The 8,971-nt window shown below is 34.9% G+C and overlaps 1 pseudogene; it reads left to right on the forward strand.

The window, feature by feature from the left end:
* Window positions 1-1,416: 1,416 nt before the first annotated feature.
* LOC109169315 lies at window positions 1,417-5,197 on the forward strand (annotated as a pseudogene).
* Window positions 5,198-8,971: the final 3,774 nt, after the last annotated feature.

Below are 8,971 nucleotides of genomic sequence, written 5' to 3' on the forward strand. Positions count from 1 at the left end.
GCTTAGTAAAATAGTTAGCTTATCAATCAGTTTTGGTTTGTTTGATCAATATTAGTGTTTGACTTGGCTAAACAACCAATATGAGTGACTAATTAGCTTTTTGTATTAACTTATTTCTCCAAAATACAAATTCAAAAAATTGCTCAAAACTGCTTTTTGATAAAGTCATTTTGTACGACGTAATCAACTAACAGTTAATTTACCAACAATCAGCTAATGTTATCAACTAGTCAAACCCACTAATCAATCAACTAACAACTATTTACCAAACACACTCATAAGCTTTTCCGTATGACATAAAAAAACTATTTCACATTGAAGGTAATCCAAAATTTAGCTTTACTCATGAGAAAGTATTGCCAAAATGAACCCTATGAGCTTACAAATCCTCTTTCATGCATTCCAGTATTAGTATGTCCACTGCGCTATAGATGGTCTTTGAACTGCGATCTGTCTCTTTAGTACCAGATAATGCAGCATATATTTCTTTATAACGATCACACCTTTGCGAACTAATTAATTCTAAGCCCACATACAGGACCCCCGCCCCCGGAGGTAGCCGCAGAATTAGCCCACACGCACAAGGAATCCAATTTATACCTTCCATCATCTTTGGACTTTTTTCTCATACATATTTCCAACGGTTTTCCTCACACCGCCGCCTCCCGTCAGACGACAAAGCTAAGCCCCCGGCCCTGAGGCATTCCTATTATTATTTGCATTATGTCAAGATAATATTTCATCAAATTATTATTATGCGTTTATTTACTTATAATATGAGGGTGGGGAGATTGTAGAAGGGGAAATTTTTGGACACTTGAACGCCCCAGGCATGGAGCATGGATGCACTTGTCAAATGAACCGTTCTATTTTGCTTTTTGTTATGCGTTTATTAATCCTCCTTGATTAACTATACATCTTATCTTCCATTTTTAAATTTTTATTTCTATGCTAGCCCTCTTTCATTTTATATCATCTGGAACAATATTATCTACACAGTATAATTTATTTATGAGACACCGTTATCTCTCACAAAAATGGATTTTTAAAAAAAGTGAAAAAATAATAATTTTTTAACTCTTAGAAAAGGAACAAAATAAGAAAAATTATTTATTAATTAATTTCATACTTAATATTTTATAAGCCTTTATTACTTTTGATGTCTTTCAATGATTTAAAAATAAATAAATAAATTTTGTGATAAAAATCTTATTCAAATTTGACATAAGGATAATTTAGGCTTTTGAATTTTTTTTAAAAGATAATTTAAAGATAATACATTTTTACTTAGTAAAAGTAGCTATTATTTAGATCATGATAGTTATCTACATACTTCAATTCCTTCTTATAAATAGGGGAATACTAAAACAACAAATTCATTCCAATCTTTTCTTATTCTTATTCTTCTTTGGTAAAATGGCATCTTTACTCACTAGTTTCATGGCACTTGCTCTCACTATATTTTCTTACAATTTACCTTTTTATGATGCTTTACAAGTTACATATGATAATCGCGCCTTAAAATTAATGGTCAGAGAAAACTCATCATTTCTGGTTCCATTCACTATCCTCGTAGCACAGCTCAAGTATTTCTCAATTTTGTTATATACTCTATTAAAATAATTTTTTTAAATATTTTTTTATATTGTTAATATCTTAAATTTGTTTATTTATATAGATGTGGCCCTCTTTGATCAAAAAGGCAAAAGATGGTGGCCTCAACACTATAGAAACTTATGTTTTTTGGAATGCTCATGAACCTAATTACCGAGAGGTTGAAATTGGAATCTTTTTTAATATTTTTTTAATAATTAATTTGGAAATATGTGTTTATATATAATTTATTTTTAATGTTTACTTAATATTACAGTATGATTTTTCGGGAAATAAAGATTTGATACAGTTTCTCAAGGCAGTAAAAAATGAAGGGCTTTATACTATGCTAAGAATAGGTCCATACGTTTGTGCAGAATGGAATTTTGGGTAAATGTCAATCATGATATTTGTTTCATAAACATTATAAATATTTAGGAGGTTTTAAAGTCCTGTAATGTATTAAATTTCAGAGGATTTCCTGTGTGGTTATACAACATGCCAAACACAACTTTCAGAACCAACAATGCAGTATTCATGGTATTATTATTGTTCTTGTTGTTATTATTATTATTATTATTATTATTATTATTATTATTATTGCATTTCAAATTTTTAAAAATTGATTTTTTTGCTCAGAGGGAGATGGGAATCTTCACAAAGAAAATTGTAGACATGGTAAAAGGAGAGAAACTTTTTGCTAGCCAAGGGGGAAATATTATCCTTGCCCAGGTAATGTTGCCATTTTGTGATTTTATTTTTTTTTTTTTGAATTTTTAATCTTTTTTTTTTAAATTCTCACCTCAAACTTAAATATTTATTATTATAATTTTTTTTTAAATAATAGATTGAAAATGAGTATGGGAATATTATATCGCACTACGGAGAAGAAGGAAAGAAGTATATAAATTGGTGTGCGGATTTTGCTCTTTCTCTAAATATTGGAGTGCCTTGGATCATGTGTCAAGAGGATGATGCTCCCAAAAACTATGGTAATTTTTATTTTTTAAAATTATTTTTATATTTTTTTGGTAATATAATTATATATATTTAGTTTAATTTCCTTGGTCAAAAATGCAGATTAATACCTGCAATGGATTTTATTGTGATCAATTCTGGCCTAAGAACAATAACCCTAAATTTTGGACTGAAAATTGGAGTGGCTGGTTAGTATGCTTTAATTTTATTTTGTTTATTTATCTAATTAATTGAAATTTTAATTACACTTATAATTTTGATTAAAAAATATGTAAGCTTTAAGAACTGGGGTGATGAGACACTCACAGACCTGCCGAAGATCTTGCATTTGCTGTTGCTCGTTTTTTTCAATATGGTGGATCTCTACAAAACTATTACATGGTATGGTGTAATATGTATTGTTAGGCATAAAAATTTGTCTATTATTACTTCTCCGCTTCCCCAAATTAACCTACTTTCTCATCTTTTAGTACCATGGTGGAACAAATTTCGGAAGGACATCGGGTGGACCATACATTGCTACAACATATGACTACAATGCTCCCCTCGATGAATATGGTAAAGTTTTAATTACCAAACTTTAATCTGATCTTATTCTGATCTATTGATACTAATGCAATTGTGGAAATGATTTAGGCAATGTGAACCAACCAAAGTGGGGGCATCTCAAGGAACTCCATAACCTTTTATATTCATTGGAGGATGTACTTTTGTATGGCAATGCAACCAACACTACAGATTATGGAAGGATGATGTCTGTAAGTGCTATAATTCATTATAATTGATCATTCTCCAATACCAATTAATTTTTTTTTTTCAATTTTTAATGAATCTAATGACTTCATTCTATATTATATTTTTCAGTCAACAGTGTATGAATACAATGGGAAAAGGGTATGCTTCTTAGGAAATGCAAACGACAAAGATGACATATCCATCACCTTTGAAGGCAAGAATTACACCACTCCTGCATGGTCTGTCACAATTCTCCCTGACTGCAAAACCGAAGTTTATAATACAGCCCGGGTGAGTAACTTATTATAAAACATCATCTACTACAATATTCATGAATGTAAGTAATAATTTTAATATATTTTATTGACATTATTTTGTTGTAGGTTAATGCTCAAACAACTGTGATGGTAAAGAAGCTAAGTGAAGGGGCATTGAAATGGTCATATAGGCCTGAAACTGTTATGCATCTCAAGTATGGTCACAAAAATCAAAGCTCAGTATTGATAGATGCTCTTGATGCCAAACAATTGTTCGATCAGAAAGTTGTAACAAATGATACTACTGATTACTTGTGGTACATGACAAGGTATGTATATTTTGCAATTTTTTTATATTTTTTTTATAGAATTGATCACTAATTGATTAGTATTTGTTTTAATTCTTTCAGTTTCAAGATAGATGAAAACAATCCAATTTTGGGTCAAGAGCTTACTCTTGAAGTTAATACCAAAAGCCATGTCCTCCATGCCTTTTTTAACAACAAGCACATAGGTTCTGAGTGGGCTCAAGATGATGGAAAGTTTACATTTTCATTTGAAAGGAATGTAAAACTCCGAAAAGATATCAATACAATTTCTTTACTTAGCGAGACTGTCGGACTACCAGTAAGAGTTTTTTCATTACATCCATCAATTTTTTAAATAATCTTTAACTTTATTCTTTTTCCCTAATTCTTCATTGTGTTTTCTTGGTAGAATTATGGACAATATTTTGAAAAGGTAGGACAAGGAGTTATTGGACCAGTTAAGCTAGTTGAACCATATGGTGAAGGGATGGATTTATCAAAGAACACATGGACATATATGGTCGGACTACATGGAATTAAGAAAGGACTTTTTGAACTTGATGACCACAATAAGTTAACATGGCATGAATCCGACTTCCAAACAGACAGAATGTTTATTTGGTACAAGGTAACTGAATCCATACCGTTAATTACATTACATACTCTCCCCATTGTTAACACACAAACTTTGTATGTAACTTTTGTGCTCATTTTGGATCTTGCAGACATTCTTTAAGACCCCAGCAGGTGAAGACTCTGTGGTGTTGGATTTGACAGGAATGGGGAAGGGAATTGCTTGGGTGAATGGACATAACATTGGTAGATACTGGCCATCCTTCCTTGCCAAATCCGATGGCTGCCCTCAATGTGACTATCGTGGAAATTAAGGTGGATCAAAATGTGTAACCGGGTGTGGAAAACCTTCACAAAGATGGTACCATGTTCCACGTTCCTTCCTACGTAAGACTGGGAACAACCAATTGGTATTGTTCGAAGAGATGGGCGGTCGTCCTCAAGAAGTTAGGGTGCAAACCGTGTCAGTAGGAAGCATATGTGCCAATGTACGAGAAGGAAACACAATGGAATTGTCTTGCCAAGGAGGAGGCAGAAAGATCTCAAAGATCAAGTTTGGTAGCTTTGGTGAACCAATAGGTAGCTGCGGCTCCTTTGAAACAAGCCATTGTGATGCAACCGACACCATACCAGTGATTCAATCGGCTTGTGTGGGGAAGGAGAAGTGCACTCTCAATGTTTCTGAAGCCCTTTTCCCAACCACGACATGCAAATCCAAAATCAGAAGGCTTGCCATTGAAGCTACTTGTTAGTGTGTTGGCTTAGATTAGATTAGATAAGAAGGCCTTTATGTTTAGATTTTAGATTAGATTAGAAGACTAATTCAGTCTTTTTTATCCATATATTTTAATTCAATAATATATGAAAATTATTATTTAGTTAATTCAACATTTTCTCTACTTCAATTCAGCTATTCTTGTGCTACTTCCAAACAAGGTCATACAACATACCCTTTCACTCTCAAGTTAATCCAGAATTGTGCTCAAAAAATTTCCCGCGTACTCCATTGTATAGCCAAAACTCTTTAATATAGTGAACTCTATGAGCTTACAGTTCATCCCTTTTTGGGGTAGAAAAAGTGATAATTTAGAACAAAATTTTGATGAAAATATATGTTGTCCTGTATTAATATATGTTGTTGTCCTATTCAAGATGCAGAGTGTCAGTGTAAAATTATTCTACATGTTAAACCTTATTGGCTATTTTAATTAGTAGTGTTGTTGTTAGAATTAATTAGTGTTGTTATTAGAATTAATTAGAGTTGTTAGAATTAATTCTATTATCTAAATCTGTGGATGGTATGCATTGGTAAATCAACAACGCACAAAAGGAAGCTTTCAAACAAAAGCATGTGGCTGAGATTTATTTGAATAAAAGGGAGCAAAGCATGTGGCTGAGATTTATTTGAATAAAAGGGAGCTAATATTAAGGATCAGAATGAGGTTTGAATATTAGCTACTACACCAAAGAGGAAAGTTGCCAATTTTGAGATTAACAATTCAAGAGCTCACATCTGATTTACAAAGCTTCCCATTTAAATGTGTTTTATTATTTAATTCTTAAGAATATTTAATCTGTACTACATGATCAGTACGTGGTACTGCTGAAGCATCTGGTGAAGATTGTTCGGGTATTCGTGTGTCAATCCTGGATAGGTGTTAGAAAGAGTGGTAGTGGTAAAGGCTGGAGGCCATCTGTATTTACCTCTTGTAATACTCCTTTTGGTGAACATCTATAGTGGATTGGGCAGACGTGGGTTTCCCCGCAGACGTAGGAGAAGGAGCTCCGAACTGCGTAACAATTCCTTTGTGTTTTTACATTCTTTTATGCTTTCTGCTTTCATTATTAACACTTGCTTAAACGAGTCTAATTAATTAATGAAACTGGTGCATAACTTAATTAACGAGTAAAAACACATTGCTTTTATTTTTCAAGTGTCACGGTGCAATTTCAATTGGTATCAGAGCCTGTAGGCTTAATTTATTTGTCTATCGATCTGGCGATTCCGTGCCCCTTGAATTCATCTCTTCAGCGGCTTTTATTATTTATCTATTTATCGCTTATTTGTTTGATCTCACGGGGTGTTAAGTGTTACAGAATGGATCGAACTAAAGTCCTTCCCCAGTTGACCGGCGACAACTACGCCTATTGGAAGGCTCGCACTCGTACGCATCTAAAAGCTCAAGGTGAAGCCGTGTGGCGGTCTGTGGTGTCAGGTTGGACACATCCACCAAACCTCGTTCCAGCACTGACGGAACAGAAGTAGCGAAGCCTGAGACTGAGTGGACTCAAACAGAGATAACTAACGCTGGAAACAATGATAAGGCTTTAGACACAATTTATTCTCTTATGAATGAAAGTCAGTTCTCAATTGTTGCAGGTATTCCTTCAGCTAAAGGTTCTTGGGAGGCTCCTGAGTCTACTTACGAAGGAACGACATCGGTAAAACAGTCAAAACTGCAACTGGTCCAGTCGGAATTCGAAGAGCTTCTCATGAATGAGGATGAGTCAATCATCGACTTTCACACACGCGAATCGTGCAATGGTCCTTGGTGAACCATTCTCGCAAGCAAAGCTTGTTAAAAAAATACTGAGATCTCTACCTCTCAGGTTTCGAATGAAAGTCACAGCCATCCAAGTGCATGATGGCTGGGTGAATAAATCGGTCACTCAGTTAATGGGAAATCTTAAAACATATGAAATGGAAATCTTAACTGATCATACGAAAAAACAAAAAAATGTTGCATTTGTCACTGAAGAAAATAATGTTGTATCCGATTCAGATGAAAGTAGTGATGATACAGTTGTATTCCTGACTAAACAGTTTTCCAAAATTTTGAAACAGGTATCCAAAAACACACGCAACAGAAATTCACAAAGGGGAGCAACGTCGTGCAAAGCTGCGCCTAGGACAGGGGCGTCAAACTTCAAACTGTCTGTCTCACGTCCAGGACAGTCCAAAGAAAGACCCAACAATAAAGGAATCAAGTGTTATGAGTGCGAGGGCTTTGGACATGTACAAGCTGAGTGTGCTACCTATCTTCGACGCAAAAAGTCTATGTCAGCCATTACCTGGAGTGATGACGAGCCTAACGTTGATACAATTGGATCGGATGTCGAAGAAATCTCGGGTAACTTTGTTGCATTTACGGCACGAGTCACTGCTGTTCAGAACCCATTGAAGACTCAGAAGGTGGTGAATATGTCTCTGCAGAAGATGTGGAACTAAATACTTTACCTTTTGAAGCTGAGTTTAATAAGTTGTATCCCAAATGGGAAGCCTTACGAAAAATGAACTGCAAACTAGCTAGTGAGATAGAGATTGTAACCAATGCCAATAAAGTATATCAAACTCAAGTAGCTGATAGGAATGTCTTACTTAAAGAAGCAGCTGATTGAGAAGAAAAATTACAAAACAAAGTACAAACTGGCAATGTACTACTGAAGGAAGCAGCCGACCGAGAAGAAAAACCCAGCAAGAAGTACAGACATTGAAAATGGAGCTTAGCACCTACAAGCGAAAAATCCAAATGATGGATACCACTTCAACACTTGATAAGATTCTTGATTCCGACAGGAAATCTTCTGCAAAATTTGTTTTGGGCTTCACTGGAAGTAACTCCAAAGATAAGACAGTATTTGTCAAAGCATCTGGACCTGATCCAGAAGATATCCCTGAGTCCAGCACAAGGAAACGCTCCTATGGTACAGTAAGCGCAAATAAGATACATTATAAACTATATAATCCCGTTTTCCACTATTGCAGGTTACGCGGTCATACCAGACCTGAATGCTACTATTTCTACAAGGATCAAAGGATCGAGAAGTTCAGGCACAAGAACATACAACCGTTCACAAAACAAATTTGGGTTAAAAAGACTGATTATATTTCGTTTGTTTCGTTTCACTCTAAAAGTGCAGGAAGAGAAGAGAATGGTACTTTGACAGCGGATGTTCCCGTCACATGACAGGAAATGTCAAATTCCTTAACAACGTAAATACCAGTAAAGGTGAAGTTACCTTTGGTGACGGTGTCAAAGGTCAGGTGACTGGCGTAGGCACTCTGAATGTTGCTGGTTTGCCAAAACTGGAAAAAGTGTTGCTTGTCCGTGGTCTTCACGCTAATCTTATCAGTATAAGTCAATTATGCGACCAAAACTGGAACATATGCTTCACTAAAAATAGCTGCAGTGTGATGGACAAAACAAATCAATGCGTTATCGAAGGTAAAAAGTCAACTGACAATTGCTATATTCTAACTAACATATCTTCTGTTGCAGGACCAGCATGAATGAAGCCGAGCTATGGCATAAAAAAAAAAAAAAGGAGTCATCTAAGTTATAGACTCCTTGATAAACTTGCAAAAGTAGAAGGTGTTCGTAGTTTACCCAAGATGAAAGTCGAATCAACTATCTGCGGTGCCTGTCAAGATGGGAAGCAAACCAAATAATCTCATCCAGCTCAACATACCATAAACACAAGTCGGTGCCTAGAAATTGATCCACATGGATCTCATTGGTCCAACTC

This window comes from Ipomoea nil, unplaced genomic scaffold (assembly GCF_001879475.1).
Source record: "Ipomoea nil cultivar Tokyo-kokei standard unplaced genomic scaffold, Asagao_1.1 scaffold3309, whole genome shotgun sequence".
Taxonomy (NCBI): Eukaryota; Viridiplantae; Streptophyta; class Magnoliopsida; order Solanales; family Convolvulaceae; genus Ipomoea; species Ipomoea nil.